Source organism: Nymphaea colorata, chromosome 4, assembly GCF_008831285.2.
Source record: "Nymphaea colorata isolate Beijing-Zhang1983 chromosome 4, ASM883128v2, whole genome shotgun sequence".
Taxonomy (NCBI): Eukaryota; Viridiplantae; Streptophyta; class Magnoliopsida; order Nymphaeales; family Nymphaeaceae; genus Nymphaea; species Nymphaea colorata.
In genome coordinates this window covers 11,379,564-11,399,064 of record NC_045141.1, presented here as the reverse complement: position 1 = coordinate 11,399,064, position 19,501 = coordinate 11,379,564, and the positions used below count along the sequence as shown (strand labels likewise).

General features: G+C 35.3%; 1 long non-coding RNA gene across 1 annotated transcript; it reads left to right on the top strand.

Moving 5' to 3' along the window:
* Positions 1 to 10,375: 10,375 nt before the first annotated feature.
* Positions 10,376 to 11,912, top strand: LOC126410015 (uncharacterized). The gene is made up of 2 exons (XR_007573233.1): positions 10,376 to 10,708; positions 11,383 to 11,912. It is a non-coding gene; the product is annotated as an uncharacterized LOC126410015 (long non-coding RNA).
* The last annotated feature ends 7,589 nt before the right edge of the window (positions 11,913 to 19,501 follow it).

Genomic DNA, 19,501 nt, shown 5'->3' with positions numbered 1-19,501 from the left:
TCTTCCAAATGAACTCTCTGTACTTTCTTGACGTCACACATCCATGATTTCTTTTTGCCAACATTATTTCCTTAATTTCTTGTACAAAACCCTTTTTTTATGGATGGGATCATTGCTTAAGAAATGAAGGAATGGGAAGACCAATATTTAAGTTGAAGCATAGTGGGAGTATCAATTTGAGACACAAAAAAATCATCTAATATCTTTGAAAAATGAAGGAAATGATAGAGGTTTTGGCTCTTTTGTTGGTACAGTAGAATGAAATACTCATCTTGCTCACCCGACATTGTTTAAGAAAAGCCGCCTGACACATGTATGCTACCTGCATAGGAAGTATAAATTTCCATAAACAATTTGATTTCAGTAGCCAAAAATATACATATATGCAATTAGTTGTGCCAAAAATATACATATATGATTTTTAATGTGCTAGCTTTCCAAAATCATTTATATACTTAAGTTTTATTTCTGTCCAAATTAATCCTGTGTCGATCGTAAGTCTGTCTTTTGTGTAAATTAAACAGATGCTGCCTAATTAATTTAACGGCGCTTCACTTTAAATGGTACATTAGATCCCCTGGCCGATTTAAAAGTCACACCTTGTGGGACCAACTGCTTAAACAAACCTTGGATCTCCGCACTCTGGATTTCAGATCCACGTTAAATACGAACAAAGGAAAAAGACATATCCTAAAACTAATTTATCAAAGTCAAGATAACCAAAGAAAATGATTGTAACGATAAATATATTTCCGAACGAACGTGAAGGAACCCCACCGCTCAGGTCAGAGGCTGAAGCCTCCTTTCTTCTTCCTACCTGGCGTGTAGAGTTGATGAGTGATCTTACGGTTACATGCTTCAACTAGAGAGTAGCGCTGCTACATTTATAGTTTAGAGTTGTCGTGTATGTGAAAATCGAATTGACTATTGAACCCTTACTGGCCAACCTGCCCGACCAGCTATGTTATGCATATTGGAACATTTGATTAATATATTTGAATATAGAATGACTGTGCATGAATATGAAAAACCAATGAAGGTTATTGTGAAAAACCCCTAAGATTAATTTCAGAAGTAGCATAACAAATATTTTTTTATTCATATTATTGTCTATACTGTAGCCATTCACATATTCGTTCCAACTTAAATATTAGAAGAGAACGGATCCAATTTATGTCACATGTATACAATTTACATACCAAGGATGGTTTGGGTGGAGGGCATGCGGGGATGGACTTTTGGATTGAATTGTTGATAAGAAGAAAAGGAGAGGAAGTAATGAAATGGGAGTGGCCAACGACATAAAACCAGTTTGATCATTATGGCCAAAAGAAAAACGAGAATGCCTATGTCAATTGTGCCAGCCTTCGATAGGAATCATCTCGGCCATGTATTTCAAGGACATCTATAGATTAAGGTGCAGATATAAAAGTCAAACTATTTATTTGAGGGATTTACAAAACCATTCAAATAACTCGAGCTCAACTCGAACTCGCTCGAAAAAACTAGCTTGTGCTCGACTCGTTTATTAACTAGCCCAGTTCTAACTTATAAAGATACTTGAAATGATAAACAAGTCGAGTTCGAGTTTCAGGAACTCGACTCATTTATATTTGACTCGACTCGCAAACCGTACTCTATAATACTGACAAAAACTGGTTCACCGGTTTTAACTTTCAAGGTAAAAACAAATTTTCACAAGTTACACGAGTTAAAGGAGTTACATGAGTTAACGCTTACACGAGTAAATGCTTATACGAGTTAACGCCAAGCGAGTTAACGTCTAACAAGTTAAATGGGTTAAACGTCGAGTTCAGCTCAAGCTTGTTATAAGGTGCTCGGCTCGAGTTCGAGCTGAACTCGAGCTCGAGTAGTTTAAGCTGAGTCGAACTTGAGTTGGCCAAGCTCGGGTTCAACTCGGCTAGTGTGCAGCCCTAGTTTTGTTATATGAAACCCTTAATTACCTTCTTTGAGGGGTATTTATAATTTTGAAAAGCAACTTGGGTTTCATATTTAAAATTTGCGTTTTACGTTGATTTCATCAGAATTAACGATGTAGACGAGGGTCTGATAGCTACCTGCTAGTAGGCAATAAGATTTCTGGTTCAGGAACCTAGGTTAGTAAGGATGACAATGATTCAGATATGGGTCACAATTCCACCTTTACCAAATTTGACTTAACTGGATTCTATATGATTGGATTCAAATTTGAACTCGGACCCGACAAGCATAAGACCTCATGACGGATAAACAGACTCCTGTGGAGTCCTTAAACTTAGATTTAGATTCATGGATAAGCATACTGAATCCATTTCCAATAAGTAATTGGTTCCAAATTTCTTTCTCAAATCTGAAAAATGGATTTGAAATTGGATCAATCATCAGGTATGCCCCATTCATTCACATTTGTTTGAGATCTTTATACGACCTGGAAATGGTTCTGTCTATTACAAGCCAGTTAAGTTTGGAGTTGGACCTTGTACTAGCACCTCAATATTCGGAAATTAGGCAGATCACTAAACTCAGACCATGCAACAGTACTAGTGTCTTTTGAGTTAAATCCAGGTTCATATCCAAGGGCAGAGCTAGGATTTTTTTTCACCTGAAAGGGGGTGGGGGCGACAAATGGCATGAATAAATGGTTTTTTTTTTTTTTAACTTTTGATAGCGGCAAACTGCATTTTTCAAAATTTTTACAATTACCAAATTATAATTTTTAGACATTTTTGGGGAAGATCAGCTTCATGTGCTTAGGTGAAACATAAAAAACAAACTCCAAAATTGTTGTTATGCGCGCCAAGATATTCTTTTCATTTTTGGACTGTCGGAGATGGGGATTTTTATGTGCGCTTCAACATATCCCTCCAATAGAGTGTCATCTATGTCAATAAATTGATCACTAAACATAGAATAACATCATTACATTCATGAAATTGTTAATTCTGCAATTGTTTCCAGTTATATTGGTACTCTTTTGCGATCGATTGAGTTAATTAATTTTTCCGTAAAAGACATCAATCATGGCGATTTGTTCTTCCGGCAACGAGATCATGATAAATTAGTATCTTTGGGACGCTGTTGTTGACCAAAATCTTTCTAAGAATACGGTTAGAGATCAGCTCCATGAAGTGTAAATTCAAACCTCTCACTATGGGTTGATGATTGCATGTGCCCTCACTATAGTGGTCTTCACTGCAACAATAACTTGGGGCACTGCTTACACAACAAGTAGGTCTGGCCAACAGGCTGGCCCGGGCTGATGCCCGAAACCCGTGTTCGGGCTTGGTTTGGTAAAAATAAAAAATATTTTTTAAATATAAAATATTTTTAAATATAATATATATTTTTAGTAATAAAATATATATTATTAATAAAATATATATTATTAATAAAATAAAAATAATATTAAAAACATATTAAACCGATCCGAACCGGTTTTTCGGGTTAGAACCCGAACCCTGATTGGGTACGGGGTACCTGTTGGGTAGATGCCCACCTCTAACAACAACCACAATGAATATATTCTTAAACCTTTTGATGTAATTTCCAAGAGATGTAATTTCCAAGACAAGTATTTTGAGCTGACAAATGTAGAGAGGAGAACCAGTTGTGAGCATAAGACGGTACATGCACAAATATATACCAAAACAAAAAAAAGTAGGGGAATTGGGGTACTTTCTAATTTTTTTATAAAAAATGTACATTTTAAACTTCTAACATTTCATAAGTCATTTGGGCCTTCTAAAAAGCTATCTTTTGTTTCTTATACAGAAATATTTTGGTCACCACGCTCCCATATGCACAATTTTTCATGCATAGGGTGTTTACATAACCTGTAAGCTTTACTTATATAGGGGTATTTTCGGTATTACACACAACCACCGTTAAAATTTTTTCATGCATGTGCACATAATCAATTTGTTATTTGAGGAGATTGAGTTGTGTGCATAGGGGTTGTATGTGCACAACTGTACACGAAACAAAAAAGAAAGGGGTTAGGGTATTTTCAAAAAAATTTATAAAAAATGTGTATTTTAGACTTGGAATTTTTTTCATAACCCACTTTTGTCCTTTTAAAAAACTTTCCTTTTTTACTCAAACATCCAAACTTTGGTCACACAATCACGGGCACAGTTCTCAAGCACGAGAATGTACATATAACCACTTTCGCCCTGAAGAGATCGAGGGTTGTGCACCCACAAATGTACAACAAAGAAAAAAGAAGAGGGCTTGGGTTATTTTCAAAATTTTTTACAAAGATATGTACATTTTAGATATTTAACTTTGTTGTAACTCATCTTGTCATTTTAAAAAATCTCTCATTTTTTTGCTTAAACAGGTGTCTTTTGGTCATTACACAAGAGGGCTTGGGTTATTTTCAAAATTTTTTACAAAGATATGTACAATTTAGATATTTAACTTTGTTGTAACTCATCTTGTCATTTTAAAAAATCTCTCATTTTTTTGCTTAAACAGGTGTCTTTTGGTCATTACACATCCCTTTGTATAATTTTTCGTGGAGATTTAAACATAACAGTTTTGATTTGAGTAGATCAAATTGCATGCACAGAGTTCTGCAAACACTTAAATACAAAAAAGCAAAAAAAAGAAGGGGGTTGAGGTACTTTCAAAATTTATTATAAAGAAATGTACATTTTAGACTTTTAACTTTTTTCAAAATTTATTATAAAGAAATGTACATTTTAGACTTTTAACTTTCTCATAACCCTTTCATGTGCTTTTAAAAGCTTTCTTGGAGTATTTTGTTAATTACACACCTGTGTACAAGTTTTCATGCATTGGGGTGTGCACATAAATAGCATTGATTTAAGTTTGCAGGCATAGGGTTGTACATAAATAGCATTGATTTAAGTTTGCAGGCATAGGGTTGTGCACACATAAATATACACTAAAGGAAAAAACATGGGAGTTGGGGTATTCCCAAAATGTTTTATAAAGAAATGTGCATTTAGACTTCTAACTTTTTCATAACCCCTTTTATCCCTCACTAATACAATGATATTTTGGTCATTATACACCTATGTACAATTGTTCATACACGGGAGTGTGCACCTAATTAGTTTTGATTTGAGTTGATCGAGTTGTGTTTATAGAACTGTGCATACACAAATATGTACCAAAAGCAAGAAAAGAAGAAAGGTTGAGGTATTTTCAAAATTTTTATAAATCAATCTACACTTTAAACTTTAAGTTTTTTATAATCAATTTTTGTCCTTCTAAAAATCTTTTTTTTTTTTTTTTTACTTAAACAGGGTAATTTAATCATTATACACACATGTATGTAATTTTTTCATGTGTGATGGGGTACACATAACCAGTTTGGATCTAAGGAGATTGAGTTGCATGCACTGAGTTTTGCACACACAAAATGAGAAAAGAAGGGGGTTGGGGTATTTTCAAAATTTTTTATAAATAAGTGTATATTTTAGACTGTTTACTTTTTCATAACTCATTTTTGTCCTTTTAAAACACCTTCTTACTTATAAGATAATATTTTGGTCATTACACACTCCTATGCACTATTTTTCATGCATAGGGTTATGTGCATAACTAGTTTATATTTGAAGACTATGTCACGAGATAGTGTGGTGCGGGTGCGGGTGCCGGTGCTGGAACAGTACATCCCAAAAAATTTAGGTGTGACGGTACAGTGAGAGTATTTATTATTATTTAATTTATTATATATATAAATTATTATTACAATTTAGTTATTAATGTATATAACATACTTGAATAATTGTATTGCATAGAAAAATATTAGAACAACATATTTTATATAAGTAATTTAGTAATATGTCATTCTAATTGGGCTCGGGTGTGAGTCGAAGCCGCACCCATATCTGGTGTGCACCCAACTCGATGCAACTCGGGTGCGGTAGTAAAATAGAAGAGTTCAGTGACTTAGTTTGAAGAAATCAAGTATTGTGCACAAGGTAGTTTACACATAAACATATATAACAAAGGAAAAAACAAAGAGTGGTGGAGTATTTTTGATTTTTTTTATAAAAAATCTATATTTTAAACTTTTAACTTTTCCATAATTCTTTTTTGCCCTTCTAAAAAACTATCTTTGTTTTTGCTTATACAGGAGTAAGTTGAACATTACATACCCATGAGCACAACTTCTCGCATATGGGGGTGTGCACATAACTAGTTTCAACGTGAATAGATCGAGTTGTGTGCACAGGGGCGTTGCACACACAAGCATACAACAAATGAGAAAAGAAAGGATATTTGGGTATTTTGAAAATTTTTTATGAAGAAGTATACATTGTTTTAGACTATTAACTTTTTTCAAAACCTTTTTTGCCATTCTAAAAAGCTTTCTTTTGTTTTACTTGTACAAGGCTATCTTGGTCATTGTACATTCTTATGTACAACTTTTATGCACGAGGTGCACATAACCGCGATATGAGGAGATCATGTTGTGTGCACAAGACAGTGTATGCACAAACAAACACCAAAGGAAAAATGGTGAGGGTTTGGATACTTTTGACTTTTTTTTTAAAAGAAATGTACATTTTAGACTTTTAACTTTTTCATAGCTCATTTTTGTTCTTTTAAATAGCTTTCTTTTTTTAACTTATACATTAGCATTGTAGGCAGTATACACCAATGTGCATAATTTTTCGTATACAGGAGTGTACACATAACCACTTTCGATCTAAAGAGATTGAATTGCTTGCAGACGGCTGTCCAAGTACAAATATGCACCAAAAGAAAAAAAATAAAGCAGGTTGGAGTATTTTCAAAATTTTATATAAATAAATGCACATTTTAGACTTATGTTTTTTCATAACCTCTTTTTGTCCTTTTAAAAACAATCCTTTTTTACTTATACAAGGGTATTTTGGATATTACATACTAAAAAAAAATGAAGGGAGGTTGAGGTATTTTTGAAAGTTTATATAAAAACTGTATATTTTAGACTGTTAACTCTCTTATAACCTCATTTTGTTCTTCTAAAAAACTTTATTGAGGGGTATTTTGGTTATTATACACTACTACACACAATTTTCCAAGCATAAGGGTGTGCACATAACTAGTTTTGATGGGAGGAGATCAAATTGCATGCACAAATGTACACTAAAGAAAAAATATGGTGTTTGGTGTATTTTCAAAAATTTTTATGAAGAAATGTTCTTTTAGACTTTTAACTTTTTATGACTTTTTTTATTCTTCTAAATAGCATTCTTTTACTTATACAAGACTATTTTGATCTTTACACACCTTAGTGCACAATTTTTGGTAAAGGATTGTGCACATATCTAGTTTAAGGAATCAAAATTGTAGATGGAAAGGAGGGAAAAGAGCACAGAAAATGGTGTGTGATTTGAATCCGAATTCATTTGTAAAAACTATATAAATCCCATTTGAAAGGAAACCAGTCCACTGGAAAGTTCAAGGACTCAGATCGTGGAGTAGGATTATTCTGAACCACGTTAAAATTAGTTTCTCATCCTCTTTCTTTCTCATGGTATCAGAGCTGTAAAAGCTTTCATCGGCAGATTGGTTTTGGTCGCTACAACTTATCTTCAACATGTCGACATCCGCAACAAATTCAGTAGCTAAGTATACCTATCCCTCCACCGTAAATGTGGCTAATTTTGTTTCTATCAAGTTATCACACAAGAATTTCTTGCTCTGGAAAACACAAATTCTTGGACTCATAGAGAGTTCAGATTTGTTTGGATTCATTGATGGGTTGATTCCCCACCAACTTCTACCATAGAAACTACCGAAAATGATGAAGTCATGAGACGATCGAATCCTGATTTTTCTGCTTGAAAAAATCACATTGCCTTTTAAGGGGATGGATTACTAGTTCCCTCACGGAGGAAGTTCTAGGGCTAGTCGTGGGACATGATACCGCTGCACAGGTATGGAAAACACTGACAAGAGCCTTTACTCGAGAAGCAAAAGATAAAGAAATTATGTTGACACGAAAGTTACAACTTTTGTGATGAACTTGTAGCAATAGGAAAGCCTCCTACAGATGACAACAAGGTTTTCTAGCTAGTCATCGGACCAGGATACGAGTCATTTATGACGTTCATCCTCAAGCCACCAGTACCATCTTACCTCAATGCTGTATCCTTACTCCAAGGGCATGAAACAATTGAAGACCTACATGCAGGAGAGACTAGACTAAATAGTCAAATGACTTTTTTCACACAACAGTCTAATAGTTAAAACAATAGAAAACGCTACAACAACAATTGGCGGAACAACAATACCAATACTCGATTCAATTCTAAGGGACGTGGGTTCAATCCAGCAACTCAAACTCGAAATATGCAAGGGCGGACTAATGGAGAGTGCACCAAATCAGAGGTACCATGTCAAATTTGTGAATTAAATAATCATAGTGCCTTCAAATGTTATCACATATTTGATCATGCATGTCAGCCTTGTGATATGCCCAAGCCTTTACTACTATAAAAGTTTTCGATCCAACTGACCAAGACTGGTTGCCCCATACGGGAGCAAGTTCCCATGTGACCGATGATCCAGGTAAACTCAAGAGTTGCGTTCCTTATAATGGAACTGAAAAAATTATGGTAGGAAATGGTCAACATCTTGTTATTACACATATTGGTACTACTAATATTCATGTGGGCAGTCACACGATACCTCTAGACAATGTTCTTGTTGTGCCCGATATTAAGAAGAATCTTATATTTGTCAGCCAACTTACTTCTTCTATGCCCTATGTGTTTGAATTCTCTTCCAATTGCTTCTCTACTAAGGACAAGGAGACCAAAGAGGTAATTGCAACAGGGTACAGAGAAGGGGACTTATATGTGTTCATGACATTGGTGTATACCTCTCCAAAGCTCCAATTCTTCTTTGGGATAATATCTCTGCTCTATATGCTGCCATCAAACCTGCATTTCATTCTCACATGAAACATTTAGAGTTTGATTATCATTTTGTTTGTGAGCAAGTAGCGTTGGGCAACATGGAAACTCAATTTGTTACAACGGAAGGCCAACTCGCTGATCTCTTCACTAAACCGATGCCACAACACCGTCTCCACAGCATGAAATCGGCATCTAAGAGTTCGTCAGCCACCTTACCTTCGGTTGAGGGGGAATGATAATGCATGAAAGGATTACATGGATTACATTTATTCTTCAAGAGATTGGTGTATATGTCTTCAAAGCTCCAATTCTTCCAAAGCTGCAGAGATTCAATTGATTACATTTATTCTTCAAGACATTGGTGTATATCTCTCCAAAGCTCCAATTCTTCTTTGAGATAATATCACTGCTCTATATATTACCATCAAACCTGCCTTTCATTCTCACATGAAACATTTAGAGCTTGATTATCATTTTGTTCATGTGCAAGTTGCATTGGGCAACATGGAAACTCAATTTGTTACAACCAAAGGCCAGCTCGTTGATCTCTTCACGAAGCCACAGCCACAACACCATCTCCACCTTCTCATTCGGCATCTAGGAGTTCGTCAGCCATCTTACCTTCGGTTGAGGGGGAATGCTAACGCAAAATCAGCAACCGACGCCATCTCTTTCCATTTCTCACGCACCAGCTCATCAGCAACCGATGTTCTCCTCTCATGCACCAGCTCATCAGCAACCGATGCCCCATCCAACAGCTCTCACTCTTTCCATTGATAAGGCACCAGCTCATGCACAAGAGAAACTGATGCCCTCAACTTCTCACGCACAAGAGAAACCGTCCATCTCTCCAGCTCATAACATTCCCACACCATTAGGTATGGAAAGGAGCACAAAAAACTGGTGTGTGATTTGAATTCAAATTCATTTGTAAAAACTATATATATCCCATTTGAAAGGAAACCAGTCCACTAAAAAGTTCAAGGACTGAGATCGTGGAGTAGGATTATTTTGAACCACGTTAAAATTCTTTTCTCATCTTCTTTTTTTCTCATATGTTTGTTTGGTGCATGAGTTGTCTCGTTGCCAGCAATCCTAACTTTGTTATCCTTTTAGAAATGTACAAATCTATTAACGCTTGCTAATATTATCCTTTTGATCTCTCATTGATACATTTTCATTATTGAATGTAAAGTTGTAGTGCGGTACAGTAATAACGATACCTTTTTTGGATAATCTTAGGTAATTTTATAAGTGGAAATTGGCTATTCATGCAAATTAATTTACAGAGAAACAGAGATGTCAAGTTACATTTTATTTGTTTTTTTAGATTTGTTTTTTTAGATGACTCTGTTTGTTATATACATTTTATTATGAGGGTTAAACTTGCCACCCGTTAAAAAATTGAGCGGTTCAGGAGATATAGGTTTGCATGTGTTAAAGTTTGTAAATTTGTTTTCTTTAAGGGGGCGTTTGATGCCCTGGAAATACACTGTTCACACGCTGGATTTTTTTTTCGACTGTTACAGTCGATTCCGGAAACATGTTTCCGGAAACATATTTCCACCCGGAGGGGCTCCGGGTGGAAATATGTTTCCGGAGTTTTTTTTGAGACCGTTGGGCACGGTCGCGTCTTCCCCTCGTCTCGCCTCGCATAGCTTCCCAGAGATCTTGCAAGGCAGCTGCTGCTGCGCCCTTGTCGCACCCTCCCTTCCCTTCCTCCTGCGGTGGAGCGTCTTGCATAGGGCTTCACACACACTGTCGGTTACGCCTGGTTCTGCTCCCTTTCCATCGTCATCCTCGTTCCTGCCAAGATCTGGAAGGTGGGCCTTCATCCCTTCTATTTATTTTTGAAGTTTTGTTTCAGCTATGTCTCTCCCGTTTTCATTGCACATACAGTAGTGGAGATCTTCGTCTGTGTTTGTAGGGGGGGAATTTTCTATGGTTTGTTGAAGTGATTCCATCTCGTTTGCTTCTCCATACGCCTCCTTCTCTGTGCCCTAATTTTTTATCGTCAGGGGTTACTACTCTATAGTGCCATTGATCACGACTTCCGCCTGTTTTTGCCTTCTCTGTGCCCTCCTTTTTTTTCAATCGTACACAATGATACTCATCTTAGAAAATTTGTGTGTTCTTTCCCTTGACCGGTGAAAGAGGGGTTGTTGGAGACTGTCAATCGCATTGGAGGCAGGGCTCCTGGCTGCTGATCCTGTTTGCTATTTTTCCCATTGGAATTGTGATTGTTCCATTTTTCATTGTAGCAGTCGTCACTACCCACACTATAGTTATGTCTTTCTCTCTCTCCCTCTCTCTGTCTCTCGCTCTCTCTCTAGGCACGAGACTTTGTATGTGCAGCAATAAGAAGCAGGGAAATTGCTGGTTTTTCATTTTTTTTTCTTTTTCTTTTGGGGAAGCCGTTCCAGTTTTGTTTGAATTCTGTAAGCTTGCGATTTATGTGAACCATGTTTAATTTTCGACTTGGTTGTTCTTTTGATAGATGCAGCATATCATTCTTCTGATGCGTTAGGCGATGCGTAGCCACCATAGCTTCCTGTTAAGTGGAAACTACTGGCTGAAATTTGACTATTTGCGGCGGAATTTGGTTCCCTTCTTGGCCATGTAGAGTGACTAGGTTGTTCATTGACTCATGCCCTTCCTTGTTCTTTATAACCTTAGTTGATCTTTGTGCTTACAAATCCACATGGTGGTTGACTTTTGATCATCTGTTGGACAAGTCCTCTTGATGGCAATTCTACTAACTACTGTCTACGTTTACAGAAAAGCTGTGGTCTGATGTATTATGTGGTGAAACTTGATGATTTCGTAGAAATATGTAACTTGGATACTTTCTGTATAGTGTACATTCTTAGTTGGCTTCAAATTTGTAAAGGATGGAGCATCTTTGTGATTGACGTACGCTAGAATGCTGAAATCAGATGTTGACTTACTAACTGCATTCCCCATGTACACTTCAGTGTTAATGTTACAGTTGGGATTTTAGAAGATAAGCTAATGCTTACTGGTTTACATACTGTTATCTGTTGCAACTCTTGTCATCAACTCTTGGGGTGGAAATATGTAACGTCCCTCCTCATTTTTGTGCCAGTCAAATTTTAGCATGAATAGTTAGCGTATTCATGACAGCTATTCTTTTTACAGTGACAAGATTGAACATGGAAATGGATCGATTTCTCCAGAACATTCAGACGATGCACAAATAAGTCTAGATACTAAGCCCATGGCTCAAAAGACCAAACTGTAATTTTACTGTTCAACTTAATCTGAAACTGATTTAACATGTTCGAACTGCAAAGCACAACTGGAAATGGACACATTTTTTCTGGCATGAACCTCTTGTGGATTAAGTCAGTATCTATGTAGAAGCTGCCAAATAGATCTGTTATCGATAATATTGATGTGACATGCTGTGCTTCGTGGGAACATTTGCTGAATCAAATTGTCCAAGCCCTCTACCCTTAGGAGGACCTGACTCAGATTGGTGGATTTAAATATTCCAAAAGCAATGGAGGATGAAATTTCCTACACTCTGGAAATTTCCAAATAAGCAAAGGTTGGTATGGTCATTTATTATCTATAATTTTTGCAAATCTGAAAAAATGTTTTCTTATTATCAAACTAAGAATTAATTTTCTAGAAATCTGGAAATATAATTCTTTTTCATCAAACTTAGAAATATATTTCTGAAAATATATTTCTAAGTCATCACACACACACCAAAATTAGAATCGAAAAGATTTTCCTTATTCATTTTTTCTAGGAAATATATTTCCAATTCCACATTTCCAAGCCATCAAACCGCCCCTAAAGGAAAAATGGAAGTGGTTGGGGTTTTCTTGAATTTTTTAATGTAGAAAAGTGTTTTAGTTTAACTTTTTCAAAACCACTTTTTTTCCTTATAAAAAGCTTTATTTTTCATTTATACATTGGTATTTTAGATACTACACACTATTATGCATAATTTTCCATGCAAGGGTGCACAGGGCTGTGGAGACGCAATATACACCAAAGGAATAACAAATATGGGTTTGGGGTATTTTTGATTTTTTTAATAAAAATTGTATATTTTAGACTTTTAACCTTTTCATAATTCCTTTTTGTTGTTCTGAAAAGTTTTTTTTTTTTTAAACTTATATAAAGGTATTTTGGTTATTACACAACCTTATGCACAGTTTTGCTTTCAGGAGAGTGTGTACATCAACAGTTTCGACCTAAATAGATAGAGTTATATGCAGAGAAGTTTGTGCACATACAATTATACACCAAAGAAAAAAGAATGGGGTTTGGGGCATTTTTGAAAATTTTTTATACAGAAATGTAATTAGACTTTTAATTTTTTCATCAACAAATTTTTGAACTTTTAAAAAGCTTCATTTTTTAACTTATACAAGAGTATTTTGGTCATTACCCAATCCAGTGCACGATTTTTTATGCAAATGGGTGAACACATAACCCGTTTCCATCTAAGGAGATTGAGTTAATTGCACAAGGTAGTACACACACAAATGTACCCCAAAGGAAAAAAGAAAGGGGCTTGGGTATGTTCAAACTTCAAACTTCTTTGTAAAGAAATGTATATTTTAAACTGTTAACTTTTCATAATTTTTTTTAAATTCTACAAAGCTTTCTTCATTTTTCAATTTTACAAGGGTATTTTGTTCATTACACACTATTGTGCAGAATTTTTGGAGCACGGGACTCTCGATATAGCCAATTTTTTGCATGCATATGGTTTTGCATGGAAAAATATATACCAAACACAAACATAAAAGAAAGGGGGTTGGGGTATTATGGAATATAGTTTAGACTTTTGACTTTTTCAAACCCATTTTTGTCGTTATAAAAAATTTCTTCTAGTGCACAGATTCGTGCACATAACAAGCTACCTTCTCAAGAGATTGAGTTTGCATGCACAGGACTGTGCACACACAAATATATAACAGATGAAAATGATGGTTGGGGTATGGTAAAATGTTTTCACAAAGAAATTTACATTTTAGACAATTAACTTTTTTCATAACTCATTTTTGTCCTCTAAGGCACTTTCATCTTTAACTTATATAGGGTATTTTGGTTAGTACATAATCCTGTGCACAATTTTTTTTGCATGGGAGTGCACACAATGAATTTTGATCTGAATAAATCAAGTTTTGCACTTAAGCAAAACTTGAGGTATTTACTAATTTTTTATAAAAAAATGTATATTTTAGACTTTTAACTTTTTCATAACTTTTTGTCATTCTAAAAATGTTTCCTTTTTTATTTATATGGGGTACTTTGGTTATTACACACCCTGTACACAATTTTTTGTACTCCTCGGTGTGCACTTAAAGGTGGCACAAATATATACTAAATTGAAAAAGAAGTTTGTTGGATTATTTTTTAATGTGTTTATAAAGAAATATACATTGTAGACTTTTAACTTTTTGATAATGCTTTGTTCTCTAAAAAGTTTTTTTGGTTCTTTATCTTATGCATGAGTATTGTGGTTATTGCATACCCTTATGCACATTTTCTTAAATATTTAAGATCTAAGGAGATTGGGTTGTGTGCACAAAGTTATGCATACATAAACATAAACCAAAAGAGAAAAAGGAAGGGTGACTGGTGTAATTTTCCAAATTTTTTAAAAGAAATTTACATGGGAATTTTGTTCATTACACTCTTGTGTATAATTTTTTGTGCTCAGAGATGCACATAGCCAGCTTCGATCTCAAGGGATAGATTTGAGTACATAGGGCTGTGCACACACAAATATACACCAAAAGAAAACATCGAAGAGGCATTGGGTATTGTCAAAATTTCCTATATAAAAATATACATTTCAGACTCTTAACTTTTTTATAACCCCTTTTCTGTCTTTCTAAAAAGCTCTTTTTTATACATGAGTATTTGGATCACTACACATCGATATGCATAATTTTTCATACACGCCGGTGTGCACATAACCACTTTTGATCTGAAGAGGCACAAATGTGCACTAAGGGAAAAAAAAGAGGTTGGGGTATACTAAAATTTTTTTAGAATAAATATGTATATTTTGGACTTTTAACTTTTTGATAACCCCTTTTTGCCCTTCTAAAAGGATTTTTTTTTTTACTGATACAGAAGTATTTTGGTTATTACATACTGTTATGCACAATTTTTCAAGCACGGATGTGTCCACACAACCAATTTTTATTTGAGATCGAATTGTATGCACAGAGTTGTGCTTGCACAAATATACACCAATAGAACAAAGAAGAGGGGTTGGGTTATTTTCAATTTTTTTTGGGTAAGAAATGTACATCCTAGATTTTTAACTTTTCATAATATTTTTTGTCCTTCTAAAAAGCTTTTATTTTTTTACTTGTATGGAAGTATTTTGGTTATTACACATCCCTGTGCATGATTTTTCATGCTTGGGGGTTGTGCACATAACCAATTTTGATATAAGAAGATTGAGTTGCATGCGCAAGGTCATGCACGTAAAAATATATAACAAAGAAGAAAAGAAGCAGGTTGAGGTAATTTCAAATTTTTTTATAAACAGGTACTTTTAAACTTTTAACTTTTTAATAAACCCTTTATGTCCTTTTAAAAATGTTTTTTTTACTTATGTTGGAGTACTTTGGTGCACCTAACTAGTTTCAATTTGAGAAGGTACACATATACATCAAATGAAAGAAAAGGGGATAGAGTTAGGGTATTTTCAAAATTTTTTTATAAAGAAATGTACGTTTTAAACTTTTTAATAACTCCTTTTTGTCTTTCTAAAACGTTTTTTTTTTTTACTTATACAAAGGTATTTTGGCATATTTTATGCACAAATTTCTAGATCGAGCTCAGCTGAAGACCTAAAATGCTCAGCTCCAGCCTGGCTCAAGCTGAAGTCGAGTTCAATAACTTATGCTCGAGGTCAACTCGATAATATCTCAAGGAGCTTCACTGGACTCGTTAAGGCTCACTGAAAGTTTAATGCCCTAGTCTTAGGTAACGTAACTTGTTCATTGCTCAGATTAATCCATGACAAGGTGATACGATGGGATCGGAATTATACAAGTGGCAAGAGAATCGCCACTTTTTAAAATATTTTCTTTTGTAAAAGTTAAGTAGGGAAAAAAAAATCCTCTCTAAAAATACGAGTTAAAACATGAAACAAACTTGGCTCCGGTGGTAAGAGAATAACTATTTTCTTTTGTAAAAGTTAGAAAAGGCGTTTTTTAAAAGACGAACTTTAATTTAAAAATAAAGAAATGCAACTTGACTCAAGAGAGAGAGAGAGAGAAAGCGAGGTAGAAGCAGCTGAAAATAGATTATAGATGTATGTCAAAAGAGAGATAGAAGCTGCTGAAACTAAGATTGCAAGCACAAGTGACTCGGAAAGCATGAAAAAAACTAGATTAAGATGGGAAAACGAGTTTTAGGAGTTGAGTGAATTCGAGCACGACTCAGTTATATAGACAAGTCATTTCATAAACTCGAGCTTGACTCATTAGTTGAAAAAGTCCACTCGAACTCAGGCTCGAGATGAGCTTTACCAAGTCAAGTTCGAGTTACTCGACTTATTGTTGACCCCTACATATAACCGACTTTGATATGAGGAAGTCGAGTTGAGTATACAGGGCTGCGCATGCACAAACAACTATACACCAAATAAAAAAACAACATGGAGATTTTGGTATTCTTGAAAATTTCATAAAGAAATATACACTTTAGACATTTAACTCTTTCATAAGCTCTTTTTGTCTTTCTAAAGTACTTTGTTTTTTAATTATGCCGGGTATTTTGATCATTATACACTTTTGCGCACATTGTTCCATACACGAGTGCACATAACCAATTTCAATGTAAGAAATTGAGTTGTATGCAGAGGGTTGTACACACAAATATACATGAAAGGAAAAAAAAAGAGAGGTTGGGGTGTTTTTGAAATTTTTTATAAGTGAATGTATATTTGGACTTTTAACATTTTTCATAGCTCCTTTTTGTCCTTCTAAAAAGCTTTTAGTTAGTTATATATGGGTATTTTGGCTATTGCACACTCCTATTTACAAGTTTTGGTAGACACTGCCTAGTGTTTCTTTCAACTATATATTTTTCTTTCGATAAGTGATGACCTTTTAGTATCTCTAAGGGATATGGGGTCGGGTGGAAACTTCAGCCTTCTACCAAGTATAAAAAGCTGGTGGGAAAGTCTGCTCACTCGGTAGTGATAACCTTTGATTTGTGCAGCTTCCTTAACACACTTGAACAACTTAATTTGTTAACGCATGGCAAGTTTAACCCACACTATAAATTGTATACGGCAAACACAACCATTAAAGAAAACAAATTTACAAACTTTAACACATGCAAACCTATATCTCCTGAACCGCTCAATTTTTTAACGGGTGGCAAGTTTAACCCTCATAATAAAATGTATATAACAAACAGAGTCATCTAAAAAAACAAATCTAAAAAAACAAATAAAATGTAACTTGACATCTCTGTTTCTCTGTAAATTAATTTGCATGAATAGCCAATTTCCACTTATAAAATTACCTAAGATTATCCAAAAAAGGTATCGTTATTACTGTACCGCACTACAACTTTACATTCAATAATGAAAATGTATCAATGAGAGATCAAAAGGATAATATTAGCAAGCGTTAATAGATTTGTACATTTCTAAAAGGATAACAAAGTTAGGATTGCTGGCAACGAGACAACTCATGCACCAAACAAACATATGAGAAAAAAAGAAGATGAGAAAAGAATTTTAACGTGGTTCAAAATAATCCTACTCCACGATCTCAGTCCTTGAACTTTTTAGTGGACTGGTTTCCTTTCAAATGGGATATATATAGTTTTTACAAATGAATTTGAATTCAAATCACACACCAGTTTTTTGTGCTCCTTTCCATACCTAATGGTGTGGGAATGTTATGAGCTGGAGAGATGGACGGTTTCTCTTGTGCGTGAGAAGTTGAGGGCATCAGTTTCTCTTGTGCATGAGCTGGTGCCTTATCAATGGAAAGAGTGAGAGCTGTTGGATGGGGCATCGGTTGCTGATGAGCTGGTGCATGAGAGGAGAACATCGGTTGCTGATGAGCTGGTGCGTGAGAAATGGAAAGAGATGGCGTCGGTTGCTGATTTTGCGTTAGCATTCCCCCTCAACCGAAGGTAAGATGGCTGACGAACTCCTAGATGCCGAATGAGAAGGTGGAGATGGTGTTGTGGCTGTGGCTTCGTGAAGAGATCAACGAGCTGGCCTTTGGTTGTAACAAATTGAGTTTCCATGTTGCCCAATGCAACTTGCACATGAACAAAATGATAATCAAGCTCTAAATGTTTCATGTGAGAATGAAAGGCAGGTTTGATGGTAATATATAGAGCAGTGATATTATCTCAAAGAAGAATTGGAGCTTTGGAGAGATATACACCAATGTCTTGAAGAATAAATGTAATCAATTGAATCTCTGCAGCTTTGGAAGAATTGGAGCTTTGAAGACATATACACCAATCTCTTGAAGAATAAATGTAATCCATGTAATTCTTTCATGCATTATCATTCCCCCTCAACCGAAGGTAAGGTGGCTGACGAACTCTTAGATGCCGATTTCATGCTGTGGAGACGGTGTTGTGGCATCGGCTTAGTGAAGAGATCAGCGAGCTGGCCTTCCGTTGTAAGAAATTGAGTTTCCATGTTGCCTAATGCTACTTGCTCACAAACAAAATGATAATCAAACTCTAAATGTTTCATGTGAGAATGAAATGCAGGTTTGATGGCAGCATATAGAGCAGAGATATTATCGCAAAGAAGAATTTGAGCTTTGGAGAGATATACACCAATGTCATGAACACATATAAGTCCCCTTCTCTATACCCTGTTGCAATCACCTCTTTGGTCTCCTTGTCCTTAGTAGAGAAGCAATTGGAAGATAATTCAAACACATAGGGCATAGAAGAAGTAAGTTGGCTGACAATATAAGATTCTTCTTAATATCGGGCACAACAAGAACATTGTCTAGAGGTATCGTGTGACTGCCCACATGAATATCAGTAGTACCAATATGTGTAATAACAAGATGTTGACCATTTCCTACCATAATTTTTTCAGTTCCATTATAAGGAATGCAACTCTTGAGTTTACCTGGATCATCGGTCACATGGGAACTTGCTCCCGTATGGGGCAACCAGTCTTGGTCAGTTGGATCGAAAACTTTTGTAGTAGTAAAGGCTTGGGCATATCACAAGGCTGACATGCATGATCAAATATGTGATAACATTTGAAGGCACTATGATTATTTAATCCATAAATTTGACATGGTACCTCTGATTTGGTGCACTCTCCATTAGTCGGCCCTTGCATATTTCGAGTTTGAGTTGCTGGATTGAACCCACGTCCCTTAGAATTGAATCGAGTATTGGTATTGTTGTTCCGCCAATTGTTGTTGTAGCGTTTTCTATTGTTTTGACTATTAGACTGCTGTGTGAAAAAAGTCATTTGACTATTTAGTCTAGTGTCTCCTGCATGTAGGTCTTCAATTGTTTCATGCCCTTGGAGTAAGGATACAGCATTGAGGTAAGATGGTACTGGTGACTTGAGGATGAACGTCATAAATGACTCGTATCCT